Here is a 23,254-nt window from a genome sequence, read left to right as displayed (position 1 = left end):
AGACGTGCACCTAGATGAACCAGGGGGGTAGAAACAGAGTCTCCTTAACGGCCGTCCAGCGAAGATCGTTGCCTGTGGGCCTCTACAGCAGGCGCCTGGTTCAAGCACCAGTACGGATCGTCGTTCGACGATGGCTGGAATTTGCACTACAATACCGCAATTGGACGACTGCTGACTGGAGACAGGTGGCCTTTCCTATTAAATCACATTCCATCCTCCATCAGTCATATGGCCATTGGCGTGTACGGCGCGAAACGTCTGCAAGCAAACTCCATACAACAATCATGGTAAGGGTCTTTTTGGAAGGCACAATGGCTCAACACCAAGTACTGATCTATATCCTCCCTTGGGGACCATGTCCACCCTTATGAGCAGTTTTCCTCGGCACGTTGGCATCTACGAGCAGGAAAACGTAACGTGTCACACATCTCGCAGCGGATGTGGAAGGTTCGACGAGCACCAGGATGAGTTAACCTTACTCCCCTGGTCACCAGATTCCCCAGACTTAGACCCAATCGAGAATCTGTGTGACCACCTCGATCTGGCTGTTCGCACCTGGATGATCAACCGAGAAACCGCGGCACTGCAGTCGGCATGACTCCGCATCCCTATCGGTACCTATCAGAACCTCACTGACTCTTTTGCTGACACGTCGGAGAGGTCCGTGCTGCATAGGTGGTTATTTAGACTTCCGACAAATGGTCACATCAGTGTGACTGAACACTGTGTAATTGAAATCAGGATAGATGTTTTATTACAGAGTAGGTATTCTTGTAACCTGAAATTTAGATAGCTTACTACAAATGCTGAATCTCTGATAGAACATAAATAAACGATGATACGATCTGCGGGGTGTAAACGTTGATGTAGGTGTGCTTTAAATTAATTCTTTTTCTGTTTAGCCATTCAAGCTGGGGTACTTACCACCTGAGTGTTTTTCAAAGCATTGTGAAGGGAGCTATTCACTAGAAGTTATGATGCGGACTTTACTGTCTGTATCACAGGGGGGAAAAAAAAACATGCAAGAGCGAATAGCTCTCTCTCTCTCGATCTTACTCTCCCAGAGCAGGGTATTTTCCTGAGCCGCTGTTCTGCATCTCGCACGCTGCGTTCCTGCTGCTTCGCAGTGTTAACGTCTTATCGCCAACCCCATAAAGCGTTCCTTACCGCCCTGACTCTTCGCCGAGTTACCGTCTGTGTCTCGGCTGGAGCGTGCAACGCCGTGACCCAGTGTCTTTGGTAATTGTAACCGTGCTTTATGGCGAAAGTCGCTGCTCCGCCTTCTGAAAAATGGCTCACGAGCCGTTTTCCCACTGGTCAGCTCGTAACTTCTAGCATTTATCCTCCAAATGTGAAATGTGAACGCCGTAACTGTCTCGCCATATCTTATAGTGAAGTTACTCACTTGCAATATGTTCACATTCTTTGACGCTCTGTACGTGGCTCTGAAGTTCTATGAGTGATTTAAGTTATTTTTAAGAAACTGAAAACCTATCACTACATGTAAGCTTCACAATTAGACACACTTATCAATGATTCACCTCCAAACGCATTAGTTACCATTGTAGTTATTTCACTTCCATGTACCTTATCCCAAAAGTTCTCTAAGGAAACAGTTTTCTTTCTCTTCGCCAACATCGGAGATTGTCATCATTGGAACATAGCCCCGTGTGTTATGAATTCTCATGTTCAGATGTTTATGCGGATGTCGTCTACCCAAAATTTAAGATCTATATTAATTACATTTCTGCTAAATTTTAAGTTCTGAAGATAGCCACTGCACGGTCGAAATCCGTTACAGTGTAAAACTAGAAATTTTTCGGTGATCAAATATTTTTTAAAATTTACCAATAACTGTAGTCGCCATTGCGTAAAAATGTGTACTTTGCGAGAAGTGTGTGAATACTGATTATACAAACTTTCTTGTCAGTGCTATAATACTACATTTACTATTAGTATGAGTAGTGTAATTTCACCTGTTAATTACTGCTGCACTGATTGTAAACTTTTCACGTGCGTTTGTGTAAAAGATATTCGCATGTAAAAGTTTAACGCGTGCCTTTACTGTGTCCTGTGTAAGAGAAGGCCCTAATTTATTCACTATACGTCAGACAGTAAAGACACAGTTTCCTCTTTAAGCCGCATGCATGGCTATGATCAGTTTCAAACGGTCATGTAAATTAAAGTAATTTGGAATTATTGACAGCCATTTGACATCCAATACTGAATAAAAGTCTGCTTCAGACTTCTCTAGGTATTATAGTTGTCTGCCACATGCATCTATTTTACTCTTGCCTGTCTCATAGGGATACCTTGGCCTTTTCTTATGTCTTGGAATGCAGGAAAGAAGTTCCTTGGGCCATGTAACATCGATTCCGCGGGCTTTATGTACTACAACACACTTCAATTTCATTTTCCCTACAGTCAAAATTATGCCCTTCACAACAGTTTGTTCGCTGATCGACTGTATTGTTTGTCTGCCTCTTCAAGCAATCCCCATCATCCATCATTCCACTGTAGGCATATTGCTCCTAAGTTTATGAGTAGATTTCGCACTGTAAATCCATGTCTCACACCCAAAATTCAAAACTAACAGTATAAAATGACTTTTAACTTTCAGATGCGTAGGATGCTAAGCCATGAAAATTCTGCTTATCTTAATAAAAGAACTTCAGGTGCTTTTAATATTTTTTCTTGTCCATCCGGTTGTTCACTTCAATCGTTCTAAATTCTAAAAACTCCTTGAATGGTTCTAGAATATTGTTAATTTGTACAATGTTCTTTGTGGTGATTACACTATATGTCAGTCTGATTACAGGTGATTTTCAGGCCTACACTAAAATTTCCTCTGTGAAGTTTGCTCCTTACATGTTAAAATACGAATGAACTGAAGAAAACATTACAACAGTCTGTTAAACGTCATACACAAAACGAAATTGGTTCACATATGATCAATTAACGCATATTCAATTCTCGTTTTTCTAGTTTAATAACATGAAAATATCCTCTTGGTTACCTAAGAATGAGTGTGGTTATACGGAGTCTCCCTGCTGACATCTCTTTTATTTATGAGTTTTTCATTTTCCTGGGACTAATGTACATATTCTTCATTACAATACAGTGGATTCAATCAATAATTTAAAAGTACTTAAAAGCTACTAGTATCGACCTTATTAGAAATTAAAGAAAACTTTTCTCAGAGTACGTCACTCCTAGGCAAAGTGATTGAAAGCTCGTTTGTTATATACGCACTTTCAATTTTCAGTCCTCTTACTACTTTATTTTGTGAACCAGTAACAGCTGAAGTAAAGCAAATATGTTATTCTGTACCAAGAGTCAAGAGTCGACTGCAGACAGTTTGGTTAGATTGTGTAGTTTCTGGAACTTCTAGGAAGACATTTGTTTGGTTTCCAGTTCAGCGAGTCAATCGCATTGGTACCTGTCGAGCGAGGAATTCTGAGTTGATTTCTGAATAAGTGATTGCTGGCGTGCTGGGTTGAATGCAGCCAATCACTGTGTGTGCTATTTGGTGTAGATTGTTATTGAGATTATTCGAAGTTCAATATCTGGGAAGTTATTTCGTTAAGCTTGCGTGAGGTATTTGCATTTCATGATTAAATTCTCACTGATTTATGTAGTGAAGTTGCTACGAACGCCAGAAGTGCAGCTAAGCTTCGCTTGCTGTTACTGATTCTTTGTTTATAAGGTCAGTAGCAACGAAGCTTGATACAGATTCCGAATTTAGTCAACTTAGTCACTCTTCCACTCAGTTTATCTTATTAAATTCTTAGTGTTGTGTGTAGAACCTGGTTTGTATGATGTTTGTAGGTCTGGCTTACCTGCCGTGTATCTTTGTGCTGATGTGAAGTCTTGTGTTCCTGTTCTCTGTGCTACTGTTCACTCAGTTTTTTAATTAATCATGTAGAGCAGAATTTAAACTTTGTCTAATTTCAAATTCCCTTGATCATTTACCTGATAGTCAAGCGCACTACCATATCTTTTATTCTGCCATCATTACATGACCGCGTTTTGCGAAACTCAGCCTGTATCTCTGGTAATAACTGATGTATTAGGCACCGCGTGACTAATATTTCGTATCGCTGATAGTATCTCCCGTTATAAACGTTACATATGTCGGTTTTGTGCACTGCAGAGATGCAGTATTCACTTCCGTAGAAGAGCTATATTCATTGTTGTAGATTTGCTTGTTATGATCACAATACTGGGTCTACAGCCCCATGGCACTGTGATTGACCATAAGTCGTGTTGGCACAACCAATTCACTACTCCGGGAATTTTATAAATGATTTCAGTTTTCCCACTGTGCATGATTCACTGCCATACAATCACATTCTCTGGAATTTCTTCGTCAGATTAAGGTAACCCTATGTTTGATACCAGCAGACTTCTCTGCATGAAAATTCCCTCGTTGCCTATGCTCGTCTGCTTTTTATGTTCTCTTTGCTTCACTTGTCCTGGGTCTTTTGCTTCCAAGATAGCAGGATTCCTTAAATCCATCTACTTCGTGACCACCAATATTGATGTTAAGCTTCTTGCTATTCTAATTTGTGGTACTTCTCATTACTTTTGTCATTTGCAAATTTACTCTCAATCCATATTCTGTACTCAATAGACTGTTCATTCCAATCAACGGATCCTGTAATTCTTCTTCACTTTCACTGATGACTGGCAATGTCATCAGCAAAGCTTCTAATTGATATCTTTCCACATTGTTTTTAATACCATTTTCTATGTATGTAGAAAACAAATGAAGCATGCTAAGCAGGCAGTTGACATTTTGTGCCAGGTGTAAATGAGCGTATCAACAAAAAAACCTGATCTAGAGCCTTTTTACGGGGGAAGAAGATAACACACATTTAAAGGTCTATCAATATATGTAGAGGATGGAGGTTAACAGCACAGTCTTGCCTAAAACATATATCTCAAAAATACAATTTGTGTGTCAAACATTACAATGGTATCTGCATGTCTGAAATACCTGTCAAAATACGTGAAGACAGCGATAGTTTTATCCGAGATTATTTTATTAGGTGGTACTAAACAAAATGTGACGTGCTTGGAGAATGCAACAATGCACATGTGTAGACATCAACTAACCTAATCATGAAATCTAAAAGCTTGCTGACTATGCATATGTACACGTCTTAGAACAGTCCTCCCGTGATGGATGGGAGTGGTTGGAGGAGGGGTGCATTTGTGTGATGGTGAGCTTGCATTGACACAACCTCCAACCATGTCATATTGCACAGAGTATAATACACCACACACTCAAGTTAATGGTAGTCACCATATCAACTAACAGTTATTGCTTCAACAGTATCCAAGCATTTACGATTTATGAAGCAATTTGTTTGATTGAGAGCCGGTAGCTACTGTCAGATTACGGTACATGTATTTTCATCATGCTTTCAGGGCTAACAGTAATCACCATGATCAGGGTACTGGCAGTTGCCATATAAACCGACAATCATTGCACCTATCAGTAGTATATTTGGGGTAACGGCAGACGCCTTATCAAATGACCATTGTTGCCCCAAAATAGCATCTTGGGTGTAATGGCATTCACCACATAAACTGACCATCACTGTCCTACCCTGTAAATTGACCATAATCGCCCTTCCCTGTAAACTGTCCATAATTTCCCAATAGTGTCTACAGGGTAATGGCAGCCACCCTGTAAATTAAATTATTCTACCCTGCAGACTGACCATCCAATTTGTTACAATTTTGCGATTTATGGAACAATTTGTTCCATAATACGACGATGTGTGGGCAAATTGTTATAATTTTTCCATAAAAGGACGATGTACGATGTATGGGGGAGGGGATAAAGTGACATGTAGGCTTCACTGTGTGGCAGCGTACGTTAGCATTATCTGTAGAGGATGACAAACATTATGAACTGCAAGATTAAAGTTAATACTCAGCTACAATGTTTGGCTGATTTTCATATCGTTTTAGCCGAACCAAAACGAGGGTTTGGCATATCAGTCATACTATTTAAATACGCGAAAAACATTGTTTCGTCTGGTACGATGATCGAAATAATTTCATCAACAAGCGCACTTTAACCTGTAAAGTAGGTGAACAGTGGTGTCCACGCATTTTGCATAATGCTGTAAAACAAATATTTATATATGTTGATAAATTTAATATCTGAGACAAAAAATCGAACTTGACCAGAAGTTATGCAGGATTAAAAATCGGAAAGCGAGAAGCTAAGCTGTTGGGCCTTATGCGTTACTTCGAAGGTAAAAATCTCCAGAAGGAAGAAATTATGAAAGAGTAAAAATCGGGAAGCGAGAAGTTAATTAAGGTGTTGGGCCTATATGCGCATCCATGTGCAAATTGAATGCAGATGAAGGCCTAAACGTCTTAAAAATCTTATAAGATTATAATGCTTATTTAACGTACTTACCAATAACAAACAAGTCAAAGCCGAGAATGAACATCAGATAACTAGGGGCCCCATTTATAATGGCAAACTTAGGACAGCAGAAGAATAGCTTAACATATCTTGAATATCTCGATATACCAAAACAAGAAATTTACATACCCTGTAGTTGGCTGTCGCGAGGGAGATGGTGAACTGTATACTAAACTGGAGGCGATCACCACTATCACCATACGAACAGATGGGATCGTTCAATTACCGTGAATTTAAACGGTTGTGGCTGCCCCTATTATAAAGTTGTTCAAAAGTTCAAATGGCTTTGAGCACTATGGGACTTAACATCTATGGTCATCAGTCCCCTAGAACTTAGAACTACTTAAACCGAACTAACCTAAGGACATCACAAAACACTCAGTCATCACGAGGCCGAGAATATAAAGTTGTATGTGACCTAATCTCATAAAGGAGGAAGTTGAAGCTCTGTAAAGACTGTCGTAAAGCTCAAATCGCCGAGGGGAATAAAGGATACGTCAATTTCCCATCCTGGCTGTAACTAAATCACTCTCATTAGTACAGCTATCAGCTTATTTCGGCTCTTTCTCATTTTCAATTGAATAGTCCTATACTCGCAAATTTACACTGTGAGTGTACAGAAACGCTCATCTGCCATTTTAATACACAACTGCTGTCATGATAAACACGAACAAGAACTCAAATGTTATGGTAGCCAGGCGCTAGGTGGCTGGGGCTGCATTAGCCAATAAACACATTATATTTTATTTGTTACAGATAAAATTTCCCAGAGGATAAACAGGATCTTAATTACACCTTTAATTGATCACGTACACAATGGACATAAACAAGCAAGCACTACAGAGGGAAATTCAATCACAACTTCTCATTTAAACCTTGAAACATTCAGCTAACTTTAAACTCCAGAAAATTACTGAGGCAACAAGCCAAAGAGTTCTTACGGTGACATAGTTTACTAGTGACCAGAGTAAAATCGCAAGACACTAACAGAGTTAAAAACAAGTTAAACGCTTATACAGCTTTCTATTAAATGAAATACTTTCTGAGTCACTTACAGAATTGAATTTCACACGTGAGTAAAGCCTCACGTTGGCTAAGGAATTACAGTAACGGCAGACTCAGGCATTTCAGAATTTACAAACACAGTTATTAACCTACCTGGGACATATAAAAGAAAATTAAGCAATAGGCTCAGAGCAAACGGAAACACACAGTTTAAAAGGAACCTGTTCAGATGTTTTTTAAAAATTACTTGGAATTTAGCAACTATTGTGCTGATAAAGGATCCGACTTAAAGTAACGATTTAAATGTGTTAATGGCTCCCACAAGTGTCTTACACAATTAGGTGATAATTTAAGTCATGAGTCATCAGGACAAATTTTATCACAGAGCGGGTAATTATTCAACTAACGCGCGGTAACGTGATAGTTTCGCCCTAAGAATAACAATTTCGGAAGGAAATTTGTCAGACCTCATGATTAAACAAAAGTGGACAAACCAAACTGGATCCATAGAATGTTCACAGTCCAGGTGAGAAATCGCCATCGCACTGCCGCATAACGGCAGCTATTGCTCCTCCAAAGACGTGCAGTAGAAGCTTCCGTCCGCTATGCCCCAGATCAGCGATGCACTTCGAAAAACCACAGCGATACAGGCGTACTCCATTCGTTCGCCACTCAAGTCTATAGCGAGTGCACAACTATCACTAGGAGCGCACCAAAGCAAACGCCGTCTCAACGAACGCCATGCAGCCTTGTATTTCTCTGACGGTCGCTCACCAAATGAGCGCTACTGAGTGTCCGCTCCCCTCCATCGTACCCTGTGGTCGCAACCAAATAATTGACCGCAATCATATATGAGGCAAAGAGGGTATTCTTGCAAAGGTAAACCGAATTGCTGCAGCACGGCTCAAGAACAAGATTTCATATTTGCCAACGCTTTAAAATAGCATTACTGCCGTAGTGGAATACATACATAAACATAAAACACGTAATATATCCCAAAGACTATTGCCTCAACTGGGATGATTCGATACCTTGACTTCAAAATGGCTCTGAGCACTATGGGACTTAACTTCAGTCCCCTAGAACTTAGAACTACTTAAACCTAACTAACCTAAGGACATCACACACATCCATGCCCAAGGCAGGATTCGCACCTGCGACCGTAGTGGTCGCGCGGTGACAGACTGTAGCGCCTAGAACCGCTCGGCCACTCCGGCCGGCATGCCTTGATTTACATTGTGGAGATAGCAGCACATTGAAATTAAGAGTGGGCACATAGATCGCTCCATTGGTTATGATTCTTGCTGTAGGACAACCAAACATTTCGTCTGACGACTCTGAAAATACTTCCACTCAAGGATGGTGATTTAAATGAGAAAGCAAACACTCTAGCCATTGCCACAAATTCATATGTATAGACGATTCACTAGGATGCAGCACAGATCGCGTTGTTCACTGTGCGACTACCACACTACCTTGTGGCGAGAGATGAAGAGGAAGAGATAGAAGAAACTTCAGCTGAATAGTCAATAAAATTCTACTGGGTTTGAGGCCGCACTGTCAGCTATAAAATTCCGACGTTTCGGGACTATTGCAAGACGCCTTCTTCAGGATGTATCGCTAACTCCTGAATGAGCACTAGTTTGGTTACTTATACACTATGGAGGAGTGCTATCATTGGATATGAGGGTGAGGAGGAAGGGATTAGGCGTACTTTTATTGGTGCATCGCATGTTGTCATTGACGGAAATAGGCATTTTCCATTGGAATTTCCTTTATTTCTTGCCATTGGTGGAAATCGGCGGATAGGAAACTGAGCGGCGACTGCAGCGTAGCGTTGTTTACTAACTGCCTAGTATCGACTAGGGGCGTCAGCACTCTGTGTACCCTCCGCCACTGTGGCCTCCTGCGAGAGCTGTCCTTCCGCAAAGCTGTCACTGCTGGCGGCCAAGACGCTGGAAGTCAGTACCCATCTTCTCTGTTCATGGTGTCAGGTTGCTTGGCTATTTCTATAGCCTCTGTAATCTTCCTCCTCAAACTAAACGGCTGTTTCGCAAGTATGCGGACCTCTCGATATTCTATCTTCATCCTGCACTATTCCTGATGTTCTGCCACCGCTGATTTATTGTATTGTTTGAGACGGATATACCTCTCGTGTTTAGTTAACCTTGTGCGTATTGCTCTCTGCTGGCAATGTGCACATCTGGGCCGTCAAGTGAAGCCAGCAAAGTGAATGGTACCGAGGCACAGTTACTGGTGGTACCTAGCCACGCCATCCCTACAGCGCTGTCACCGATCAACATCGCAGGCAGCCCTCTTTCACTTAGTCACTCATTGTCATAACATGGTGTCAATAACTCGGCGCCTAACGTGGGGTCAGCACATCCGAGACATCAGGAACAAAGCCATCTGTCGGCTCAGCAAGCTGGCCCACTGCTTAATGCGTCTTCCATTCTACCGTCGCAGCTTGGTATCACGTTATACAGGGCCCTGTTACGCCCTTGACTAGAATGCGCAGCCGTCGTGTGGGATTAAGTTGCCAAGTCGCACAGACAGACGCTACAAAGTGCGTAGTACCGCTACTGCAGTTGGCTCTGCACCTCCAAGGACCTTTCCGACAGCTAAGCCACACGAAATGTCTGAGGTTCCACGTTTACCGGACCATTTTAGAGCGGCATCTTCTACACGTAAATTCAGGCTTTTGGGCCGAAATATTCAGTGTAGTATCCATACGACGTGGATAATAGTCAGCTACATGGACAGCAACTACCGACTCATAACAGACTGGGTGAACAAGAAGGCAAATATAAGGTACAGAAAACACAGTCAACTGAGAATTGGAGGAAAAACGTATGCAGTGGTTATAATTAAACTTTCTCTACTTGAATGATCGTAGGACAATGAAACTCAGTGGAAACAGTTTTAAGGACATGCGGAAGAGAAATAACGGATACAACATTACAAGAAACAGATTTTAAATGCCACAGAGGATAACATTTGTTAATTGCGGTCCGGATTACAAATGTTGCTCAACGTGCCGACTATCTGCGTCCTTAACAACCTGGAACCGCACTTGAGATTGCTTCACTGCTGCCCCAAACTTCTCAGCCTATGCTCGTATTCAACCTCCGGCGTGTTCCAGTGTCACGTTAATAAGCCCTGTCCTTCACCCCAAAGCCAGAAATCACACGGGCTCAAGTATGGTGATCAAGGTGCCCACGCAGTTTGGAAGCAATTCCTAAATCGCCAGTTAATTCGAACTTCCGAATCCCGTTCTTCAACCCTCATGTGGACGTACGGCCCTCTGTATTCCTTTAACGCATCGACACTCGCGATGGGCAGCATCACTATTGTTGTATGTTGATAAAATAGCTTGTGTGTGAAGCCTTGCTCCCCTTATCCATACCCACATTCATTGGTTGCAACTCTAATGACCAATGATGATTATTTTTCAATCCTACGTCACCGTACCAGTACCGGGGCACAACGAAAAGTCATGACACCAACACAACGCAGTGCACAGTCTGAACATCAGCGTATTAAACTGGGTACCCATAGGGTAGATAGTTTTCCGGCTATGGTGGTTAAGGTAATTTAATTATAGCCAACTTGTACATGTTGCGAACTTCAAAAGTAGCCAACGAATTGTGAACAATGGGACTCGGTATTGTATTCACTTTGCTTATCGTCTCGTTGTAATAATGCATCTTTGATTCTTGGTTTCAGCTTTCGTTTCATCTAAGGTTTTATCTCTCCGGATTACTCATTGGACTTTGTTTGTTTGTAGTGTCCTCTTCACTTGTCCGTTTCTTCGTCAATTGTCTTTTTCTGCTCGCACCCGGAGATCCGTTGTTGACGGACCCAGACCGCTAGATCCAGCTTCATTAGTTTTCTTTTGAGTAATTTCCGAATTCGATTGAATCTGGGCCACAATGCCTTCACCCAAATCTTTCAATCCACACACATCAAAATTTTGCGATGGACGTCAATAGCTTTGTGAGTTTTTGGCACTAAAATCCGTATTATATTTTGGCAGCGTTCTCACTCTTCATTTTCAACGGCAGGTGAAAACGCATGAGGAGCCGTGTGGTTTTTCGTCTTCCACAGCTCTAAGGACATTGGCCTACCGCAAGAATAAGCGTCACGACTGTTCAGTTTTCCCCCTCCCTCCACTTCCCATTGCGCGTAAAAAATAAGGCCACTGTCATCAAAATGTAGCCTCGCTGTACCTGTCAGGGTACCTGTAAGGGTTTATCAGGCAATTACGTTATTAAATTATTTATAAAGGTTTATCAGGCAGTACTCAATTTTGTTAGTAAATTGTATATGAGGGTCTACAGCATAGTTACAGCGAAACTCGTAACTATAGTATATCTTGCTTTTGGCTTGATTTGAAAAAGAATTAGTTTCTAACAAATTATCATTGTTCTTAATATACCTCTGCCAAAAGCCTTACTGCAGTGATAACATTATTTTCCGTCAGATCACCGAAGTTAAGCACTGTTGGGCTGGGGTATCACTTGGAGTCAGCCGAGCGCTGTTGGCAATAGGGAAGCACTCAGAGCTTTTGAGGCTAATTGAGGAGCTACTCGACTGAGAAGTAGCGGACATCTGCATCCAGAGACGCCTATCGGGAGATGATAAAACGGCGGCCGATCAGTACCGTTGTGTGTTATGAGGCCTCTTCGAACAGAGCTTAGAGTGTTAGTTTAATGTATCTTTACAGTATTGCAGAGTACAATATACGCTAATATCGGAAAGTTGAGAAAAGTCAGGAAAGAAGGAAAATGGGGAAGAAACTGAGAAATCTGTACCTAAAACCACTAAAGTTTCTCGACACATTCCAACTGTGCTACGTATAAGGAAGCAGTACGTCATGGTTTGAACAGACGGTGATTCAAATACAAGAAAAGCAAAAAGCAGTGCGTTAATACCAAAATCTCTTAGACCTGTTTACAGTTTCGTTACGAACAGAGATCAGTCTCTCGGTGAAGATAGCAAAACAGTGCCACAAAGACGGAATGCGCACTTTGTTTCACACGTATCAAAGTGATATCTCAGAAGCGTGATCTATGATCTCAACGTTATGAGTATTTCCAAAAGTTCGTCATTGGCCTGAGTCGATGAATCGAAAATTGAATCTAAGCCACACATTTCAATGCTTTGGACAAGCTGAGATGGTTCAGTAAACAACCACAGTATCAGCAACGATAAACATAAATTACACAGCGAGGTCAGAAACAATCTGAAAAGTTTGCAATGGTGTTGTAGGATAAATTTTTGTTGAGAAATAATTGTTAAGAAAGAAATTCGTTACGTTGCGGCGTTCCAGAGTGAAATAGTATTGAAGTGAGCCAATAAGGCCGTTGCTCGTGGAAATTCAAGTGGCCCGCAAGATACAATTAGTGTCAATTGTAATCACAGTGTAGATGATAGATGATAGCGCACAAGACTAATCAGCCTTTAGCTGGGGTAGGATCCTTACCACCGTCCCATGTCCAACTTTTGTATCGCGCTCTTGTTCGGTTTTTGGAAACCAAACCAAGGGCCGTGCGGTTAAAGGCGCTTCAGTCTGGAACCGCGTGACCGCTACGGTCGCAGGTTGGAATCCTGCCTCGGGCATGGATGTGTGTGATGTCCTTAGGTTAGTTAGGTTTAATTAGTTCTAAGTTCTAGGCGACTGATGACCTCAGAAGTTAAGTCGCATAGTGCTCAGAGCCAACCAAACCAAGAACGCGTTTGGCGACACCATCTTTGGCGGGCCGCTCGAATTCGCCCGCGCTTCAGTCTGAGTGGCTAACTTCAATGTTAATTAACTCTGAAACAGCGCAACGCATGGAATTTTTTCTTAACAATTATTTCTCAACACATCCTACCGGTTAAGACCCCTACAAGCTTTACAGAATGTCTCTGGCCACCCTGCATAACAAAATGTATCATAATTTCATTTTTTTTTTTTCGTTTATCGTTGCTGATGCTGTGGAGATATACTCAACCCTCATTGGTTGTCCAAAGAACTTAAATATAATGTGCGGCCTAGATTTCATGTTCGATGCATCGTCTCAGGCGCACAAAGGCATTTCAGGAATACTCATAACGTTGAGGTCATCGTTTATGATCTGGGTGTCGTAAGATGATACACTCACATCGAAAGAAGCTTATTCTAACTAATCAAAGAACTGTGACTCAAGATTAAAAGACTAACTGATCATGCATGGGATACATATGAACGTAATAAAACAGTTCATGATTGGAGGGACCCTCCATGGTATAGGCCTACGGTGAGAAACAGAAAATGCTACATGATAGGCGTAAAACAAAGCGTAGGGCTATATAGAGCTGAAGGAAACGCGTCTGGCTACCAAGACGGCAATGCGTGAAGCCTACAGGGACAGTCGAAGCAGAATATTATCGAAAGAGCTCTCAGAAGCTCGAAGAAGATGTGAAGAGAATGGCACCAAAGTTACTGTCAAGACGGTCGTGGATGATACGGGAATTGAAATTGAGGGTAACGAAACAAAAGCAAAAATGGTGAACATCTTTTGGAAATGTACCTTGCCAAAGGAAAATCCGGAAGTATTTACCACAATTTAACCATCTTCCCATTGCAAAGAAGTTTCGTAAAAGTTTGAAATTAAGTGCCGGCCGGTGTGGCCGAGCGGTTCTAGGCGCTTCAGTCTGGAACCACGCGACCGCTCCGGTCGCAGGTTTGAATCTTGCCTCGGGCACGGATGTGTGTGATGTCCTTAGGTTAGTTAGGTTTAAGTAGTTCTAAGTTCTAGGGGACTGATAACCTCAGATGTTAAGGCCCATAGCGGTCAGAGCCATTTTTTGAAATTAAGTGTAAAGTTTGTTGGAAGTCGGTAAGTCCTATCATTCTCGGATAGTGCATGAATATACTCTGGATACCATTAATTAAAACTTCCAGGCTAAGAGGCCGTAGTCGAACAGTAGAAATTCTTCTTCCACACGTTTCGTTGCCGCATGAGGGTGACATCTTCCGAGGTGAGCCAACGACTCACTTCGGAAGATGTTGCCCGCGGCTGGCAACGAAACGTGAGGAAGAAGAATTTCTACTGTATACTATGACTACAATAAAAATGAGGAACATCTGTAATTAGTCAACCGACGCGAAAACATGGGTGTAGTAATTTGGAGATACGAAATGGAACGAACATTCAAGCTTAGTCGTAGAAAAAAAAAAGAAAAAAAATACAGGATACGGACTGTGATTCATTGGTACAATGATACTGAAATGCAATCAGTTTACAAAGGATCTTGCTTAAAAATCACTCCAGCGATCCATCCTAGATTATTGGCTGAAGTGAATGGAACCAGTAGCAAATAGGAATAGTCAGGAAATAAACATATAAGAGAAAGGTTCCACACAAACTGCAATTATGGAAGAGTCTAGACTGCACAATTCTTTGTTAGATGTTCGCGTTTCGAAAAATCATAATCTGTTGGATAATGTAAAGAAATTATGAAAAGTAAGTAACAAATACCATTATAATTCATGATGATGATAAACACTGGATGCTCAGTTATTTCAATATACCATCATACAGCGAGACCTTCAGAGGTGGTGGTCCAGATTGCTGTACACACCAGTGTAATAGTCAGTAGAGTGTCCTATTGCACTGATGCATGCCTGTATTCGTCGTGGCATACTACCAACATGTTCATCAAGGCACCGTTGGTCCAGATTGTCCCACTCCTCAACGGCGATTCGGCGTAGATCCCTCAGAGTGGTTGGTTGGTCACGTCGTCCATAAACAGCCCTTTTCAATATATCCCAGGTATGTTCGATAGGGTTCATGTCTGGAGAATATCCTAAACGCTCTGGTGGAGCGATTTCGTTACCCTGAAGGAAGTCATTCACAAGATGTACACGATGGGGGCGCAAATTGTCGTCCATGAAGACGAATGCTTTGCCAATATGCTGCCGATATTGTTGCGCTATCGGTCGGCGGATGGCATTCACGTATCGTACAGCCGTAACGGCTCCTTTTATAACCACTAGCGGCGTATGCCTCACTTAATGCCACCCCGTAACATCAAGGAACCTCCACCTTGCTGCACTCGTTCGACAACTGTGTCTAAGGCTTTCAGCCTGACCGGATTGCCTCCAAACACGGCTCAGATTTTCTCGTTGAAGGCATATGCGACACTCATCAATGAAGAGACCGTGATGCCAATCCTGAGCGGTCCATTCGGCATGTTGTCGGGCCCATTTGTACCGCCCTGCATTGTGTCGTGGATGCAAAGATGGACCTCGCCATGGATGTCGGGAGCGAAGTTTAGCATCGTGCATTCTATTGCGCACAGTTTGAATCGTAACACGACATCCTGTGGCTGCACGAAAAGCATGTTATTCAACATGTTGGCGTTGCTGTCAGGGTTCCTCCGAGGCACAATCCGTAGGTAGCGGTCATCCACTGCAGTAGTAGCTCTTGGGCGGCCTGAGCGAGGCCTGTAATCGACAATTCCTGTCTCTCTGTATGTCCTCCATGTCCGAACAACATCGCTTTGGTTCACTCCGAGACGCCTGGAGTTGAGAGCTCTTCCTCGCAAAAAGTAACAACGTGGACGAGATCGAACCCCGGTATTGACCGTCTAGGCATGGTTGAACTACAGACAACACGAGCCGTGTACCTCCTTCCTGGTGGAATGACTGCAACTGATCGGCTGTCGGACCCCCTCCGTCTAATAGGCGCTGCTCATGCGTGTTTGTTTGCATCTTTGGGCGGGTTTAGTGACATCTCTGAACAGTCAAAGGGACTGTGTCTGTGATACAATTTCCACAGTCAACGTCTATCTTCAGGAGTTCTGGGAACCGGGGAGATGCCAAACGTTTTCTGATGTGTGTAGTTTCAGGCTCACGAACTGAACACGTGGAATGTGTATAGTAATACATTTCTCTTTTCATAAACACGGCATATGGTAGCACAGTTGTCAATTCAATAAAAGCAAGTGTCAGACTGGCTGTAGAGTATTAAACTGTCAAAGAAGTAAACTACACGGACAGGTGGCGTAGCTCTTTGGGAGTTTAATACGCTACAGCCAGTATGACACTTGCTTTCTTTGACAATTCCCTCCGTATTTACTCATTTTTTTTCGCGCTCCAAACGTGAATGGAACGGGAAGACACGCTTGTAACAGGTACTATGTCATGTATCCTCTGTCATGCATATCACAGTGGTTTGCACAGCTTGGATCTAAATATAGACGTAATTAAAGTGAGGAAACTATGAAAGTGTTCATTTACAGTCTCCTCCCCTGTGGAAGTAAACTGCTGACTGCTCCAAATAGGAAAAGAGGAAACATCAAATATCTTAAACGCGATTCAGCGGTAGGTTGCTAAAATTTACTACTTTAGTAAAGCATAGAAATCAGGATATATTCGTAAGACGTGGTTACAGGATGAAAATAATTAGATTCGAGGATTTTGGCAGAAGGAAGTATGAAGATACGAAGAGATTATACATGACAGAAAGTCAAACTATTTTATATTGCGTGCAGTCTCAGCTGTTGAAAGGCATGATGTTATTAAGAACTCCTCTTACAGCTGGTAAAACTGTTGTTTATTATCCCAACCGGTTTCGCGGTTTTAAGCCACATCATCAGGTGAATCTATGCAGTGAAAAGTAACGTACAGTGTCACCATATTTTACCGGATATTAACATTAGTAAAAGAGTGTCTAAAATATACTCACACTTTTAAAAGATCATAGGCATACCCATCGCTCCTAGTCTCAAAATTTACTATTCAGAGAATATGGCGAGCGAAAGGTAAAGCAGAAGTGTCCCATTCCTTAAAATTTGCCTGCAGTAGTATGGTAGCAGGGGATCTCAGTGCAGAGCAAGGCAAAAGCGGCCCGCACGAAAGAAAAAGAGAGACTACCTAGCTGGCGGAAAGGAAGCTATCCACGTGATCAGTGTGTCGTCATATACTTTTGACTAGGAGAGCTGGGTCGGTACCTTTACAGGCGAGAATAGTACAGAATGTTATTACATACTAGCACCTAATCATACAAACAATCAAATTTAGAAAGAATGCCACGGTGCTTTAATTCAAACTGGTTATTCAACGTGAACTGTACGTTTTCTCTTTTATGTCTAAAAATTTTAATTTCCTCTAATAAATTTTGAAATATAGCTTTTTCCTTTTTTGTGAAGTATTTTTTAATTTTATGAATGGCTTGTGATGCTGTGCCCCTTTTCGAGTAGATGCGCTGTTATTCAAAATGGGGACTATTCAAGTTAAGTTGTTACTGAAATCTTATTCGAATTGACATACCGGTGTGTCCTATATATTTCTTATGGCAATCATTACATGTAATGTGGTATACAGTCACTCCATTATATTTATACACCACAGCTTTTTCTTTGTGTCTGAGTTATTTGCCTAGATATGAAAATTTAAAATACACTGGAGTAATGTTTTTGAATCGCATAAGTCTGCCAATTTTTTCGGATATTGCGCTCAGATCTTTCTTTCTTTTGCCACTGCCTTTATCCCACAATGTGCACAGGGTCGGCAGGGTTAAGTACGGATATGGCATGGTTAAGTTAAGGGGTGGCCGGATGCCCTTCCTGCCGCTACCCCATACCCCCTGGGACGGAATTAGTGTACCCAAGCTGTCTGTGTCTAGTGTCAATCGTGAATGTGTTTCAAATGTCTGTGAGCCGTGTAACTGAGGAGGGACGTTGGGACCAGACCGGTATTCACCTAGAAGGATGTGGAAAACCGTCTAAAAACCACATCCAGGCCGGCTGGCACACCGGCGGATTCGATCCGGGGCTGGCGCGCCTATCCGAGATCAGGAAGCAGCGCGTTAGCGCTCTCGGATATCCTGGCGAGTGGATATTGCGCTCAGATATGGTACCGGTATTCTACAAAAAGTAGAGCGTTCCTTTGCCTGCTCGGCTGGTCTAAGCGTTGTAAAATCTGCCCCTAATTCGCTATGGGAAGGAAGATTTATCTTTTTCAATATACTACTACTAATTGCGTTAGAAAATTCTGGATCGCAACCGTTCTGATACGCAATGTGATGTATAAACTCATATTCAGCCACTTGAGCTTCTCTGGTAAGGGGCACTTCATACATACGGTTTAACATGACTCGGAATGCTGCAGATTTACATTCCATTAGGTGACATGGCTGCCTGTGTATGACAAGATCTGTCATGGTTGGCTTTCGATAAATATCGAGGCTTATATTACCATTTTTTACGGTCGCTTGGAGGTCCAAAAACGGTATAGTGTCATTCTCAGCGCAATGCCAACTAACCGTATTTTATTAAAAATTGTTTTATCTATTAATTGTTTTAAATTCGGGGATGATTTTTATTCACAACATGAAGGCTTAGCCATGGGCTCTCCACTTGCCTACTGCATAGCAAATATTTTTATGAGCAACTTTGAGCAAGAATTTATGACAAAATTCCATCATCATGCTAGAATACTAATCTCATGGAATAGATATGTTGACGGCGTTTTCATGTTATATGGTGGTAATAACGTTGAAAGCGACCAGTTACTTCGGGATATCAATAATTTAAACTAAAAGCTACAGTATAAGAACTCTTTTGTTGTCGACGTCTTTCCAGTTCATTTGATGATGGTGTATTTTAGTACTTCTGCAAGTTTCTGATGCACGTTAATGACTGCGCGGTATCGCATATCAACGTGTTTTTCTTTTCTTCAGTGGGAATCTCCCACTCTCAGTTACTTTCGCTGTGAGTCGACGGAAAGGCTTTCAACTTCGCTACGTGTGTATTTTCCCGGAACAGTGCTCCACTTTCAGACACGTAGTAACGTCTCCACTTGAGAGATCGTTTTCTCTTTTTTGCTGGGGCTCTGCCAAAAAGTGCTGCCAACTGCAGCCATTCGTTTTACAAACAGGCAAATGGCATTTGTGCTGCATTTTAATACCATGAAGTTTTCTGATTTATATAATGCAGTTAAAGCGAGACGTTACTCTTATTCCCCTAAAATACGATCGGTTACGTGTTGACGTTTCAAACCCCAAATTAATTATTAGGTTTCTTCTACTTCTTTTTCTTTTGTCTCCTTCTTTCGGAATTTTTAAATTACTGCCTATTAAAAGGCAGGGCACTTCTAGTTGTTTAGGTGGATTACCGACTTAGTATTTTGGACATTTTCTGGGAAGACGGTAGTAAAAGTAATTCAATTGTTTCACTTGTTTCATTAGTTCAGCTGTAAACAGTATTGAAAGAATTTTTAAAATAACAGTGTCCATTACAGAATACTAATATGGTTGCATATGAAAATAGAGTGAGAAATAGACTATTTCTAGCAGTTTATATGTAACTGAAACTGATTTTTACGAGAGACCATAGTAAATAAGCATTAGTCAGTGAAGTAAGATAAATATAAACAAAATGTAAAAATTTCTACGTTTATCAGAAGTATACTAGTATTTTTACCACACTTTATTTTACCTGAAATGGTAGTTATTATCTCACATTCTACTCCGAAACCATTTTTTGCAGTACCGTATTAACAAAACTGCCTCAGACGAGTTCGCCTTTAAGTAACGTGAATCGCGTTATATCCTTTGCTGTTTCCATTTTCTTTTGCATTATGAGATCTCTGTCACAAAAAATTCAGTTCATTTCTTTATCCTGATCTCTCTTCCTCATACTAGGACCGTGAAGTTTAAGGCAAGCGGCGCACGCAAAGATATCGTTCTTTCCCTATCAAGGAAAATTTTTTCTTTGCTGTTCGTAAGTGAATTTTATATAGTATTTTAAAGAGGACTATAGTCTTCGTATCAAAATTTAGTTGCGCGAAAGACTAACGTTATTACTTCCAATTCATTATCCCATTCTTTCCGGATATAGAGATTGCTAAGGGACAAATACTTAGCAGGTAATGATTTGCTTCAAGTAGGCCCAAATTTAGGTGACTTCGTAGTTTTAACCCACATTAACTGTATTACTGCCCGTTAAAGTAACAGTGACCGCATCGTGGATTCCTCGGACAAAAAATTTCATGTGGAGCCTTCACTTACATCGGTAAGATGGGCTGGAAATTACAGTGGCGTTGTGTGCCGTATATAAAACTTAGGATTCTCCTTTGATGGGTTTACTTTATAGCCTTCAATTTACATAACTGGAGATAGAAGCACATAACTACAATACTGGCCATTAAAATTGCTACACCAAGAAGAAATGCAGATGATAAACGTGTATTCATTGGACAAATATATTATACTAGAATTGACATGTGATTACATTTTCATGCAATTTGGGTGCATAGATCCCGAGAAATCAGTACCCAGAACAACCACCTCTGTCCGTAATGACAGCCTTGATACGCCTAGACATTAAGTCAAACAGAGCTTGGATGGCGTGTACGGGTACAGCTGCTCATGGAGCTTCAACACGACACCACAGTTCATCAAGAGTAGTGACTGGCGTATTGTGAGGAGCCAGTTGCTCGACCACCATTGAACAGACGTTTTCAATTGGTAAGAGATCTGTAGAATGTGCTGGCCAGGACAGCAGTCGAACATTTTCTGTATTCAGAAAGGCCAGTACAAGACCTGCAACATGCGGTAGGGAATTATCCTGCTGAAATGTAGGGTTTCGCAGGGATCGAATGAAGGGTAGACACACGGGTCGTAACACATCTGAAATGCAACGTCAACTGTTCAAAGTGCCGTCAATGCGAACAAGAGGTGATCGAGACGTGTAACCAATGGCACCCCATACCATTATGCCGGGCGATACGCCAGTATGGCGAAGACAAAAACACGCTTCCAATGTGAGTTCACCGCGATGTCGCCAAACACGGATGCGACCATCATGATGCTGTTAACAGAACCTCGATTCATCCGAAAAAATGACGTTCTGCCATTCGTGCAGCCAGTTTCGTCGTTGAGTACACCATCGCAGGCGCTCCTGTCTGTGATGCAGCATCAAGGGTAACCGCAGCCATGGTTTCCGAGCTGATAGTCCATGCTGCTACAAATGTCGTCGAACTGCTCGTGCAGATGGTTGTTGCCTTGCAAATGTCCCCATCTGCCGGCCGCGGTGGCCGTGCGGTTCTAGGCGCTGCAGTCCGGAACCGCGGGACTGCTACGGTCGCAGGTTCGAATCCTGCCTCGGGCATGGATGTGTGTGATGTTCTTAGGTTAGTTAGGTTTAAGTAGTTCTAAGTTCTAGGGGACTGATGACCTAAGATGTTAAGTCCCATAGTGCTCAGAGCCATTTGAACCATTTTGTCCCCATCTGTTGACTCAGGGATCGAAACGTGGCTGCACGATCCGTTACAGCCATGCGGATAAGATGTCTGTTATCTCGACTGCTAGTGATAGGAGGCCGTTGGGATCCAGCACGGCGTTCCGTATTGCCCTCCTGAACCCACCGATTCCGTATTCTGCTAACAGTCATAGGATCTCGACCAACGCGAGCAGCAATGTCGCGATACGATAAACCGCAATCGCGATAGGCTACAATCCGACCTTTATCAAAGTCGGAAACGTGATGGTACGCATTTCTCCTCCTTATACGAGGCATCACAGCAACGTTTCACCAGGCAACGCCGGTCAACTGCTCTTTGTGTATGAGAAATCGGTTGGAAACTTTCCTCATGTCAAATGGTTCAAATGGCTCTGAGCACTATGGGACTTATCATCTGAGATCATCAGTCCCCAAAACTTAGAACTAGTTAAACCTAACTAATCTAAGGACATCACACACGTCCATGCCCGAGGCAGGATTCGAACCTGTGACCGTACCAGTCGCGCGGTTCCGGACTGAAGCACCTAGAACCGATCGGCTACTGAGGCCGTCATGTCAGCACGTTGTAGGTGTCACCACCGGCGCCAACCTTCTGTGAATGCTCTAAAAAGCTAATAATTTGCATATCACAGCATCTTCTTCCTGTCGGTTTAATTTCGCGTCTGTAGCACCTCATCTTGTGGTGTAGCAATTTTAATGGCCGGTAGTGTACAAATTAAAAATGAATTGTCTGCTGTCAACATGTAAAATAGCTGATCAAATAGTATGCGAGAGAATTTGTGGCACTTATACAGTAATGGCCATCTTATTCAGACTGACCTTTTTGGGAAAAGAGTTCATTGCTAAAGTTTACAGTTCTTTAGTGCATATAAACATCAGAGAATAAGTACTGAATTCATAGTGGAATCAGGACGCAGTAGTGTCACAGGGAAGCCTGGTGTCCCTTAATGCGTACAAAGAGATATTAATTGACTTGTGTACAAATATATTGTGGTGTAAGGTGACAGCTGAGCTAGGAAGCCTTTAGGCCGCTATAATGATCTACACCGCCTGGATTGACTGAGATACAGATAGCTTTCCGTGAACTCAGATATGTAAATGATATTGTTGTGCAATGGATTGAACAATATGAATAGAATGCCTCCAACGTCAGAATATCTGTTTCTTCACGCCTCCAGTCTTTTTTCAGTGTATCCCTAAAATTCTACTTTCCCCTGTTCCCTGCACAATACGCACGCAAAACAGTACTGTAGCAGTCAGTAGACTTCGCTACATAATGGTCAATAAGGTAATTGTTTAAGCAGTTACCCAACACCCCTCTTAGGAAATGTTTTATAACTTACCCAGTGGACTGCCTTCCAGCACACAGAATTTTTGGAAATGCAAGCTCCAAGCTCCCACTTCTCGTAAATATTTCTGTGTCGCCAAATGGGTTGTTTTCCCACTTCTGAAATAGATAGAAAACGGAATCCTGAACTACCACTTAAAGATATTTTTTAACACGTCCAATGGTCCTCCTTCACGCAA

Source organism: Schistocerca americana, chromosome 4 (assembly GCF_021461395.2).
Source record: "Schistocerca americana isolate TAMUIC-IGC-003095 chromosome 4, iqSchAmer2.1, whole genome shotgun sequence".
Lineage (NCBI taxonomy): Eukaryota > Metazoa > Arthropoda > Insecta > Orthoptera > Acrididae > Schistocerca > Schistocerca americana.
Note: the sequence above shows the minus strand (reverse complement) of the source record.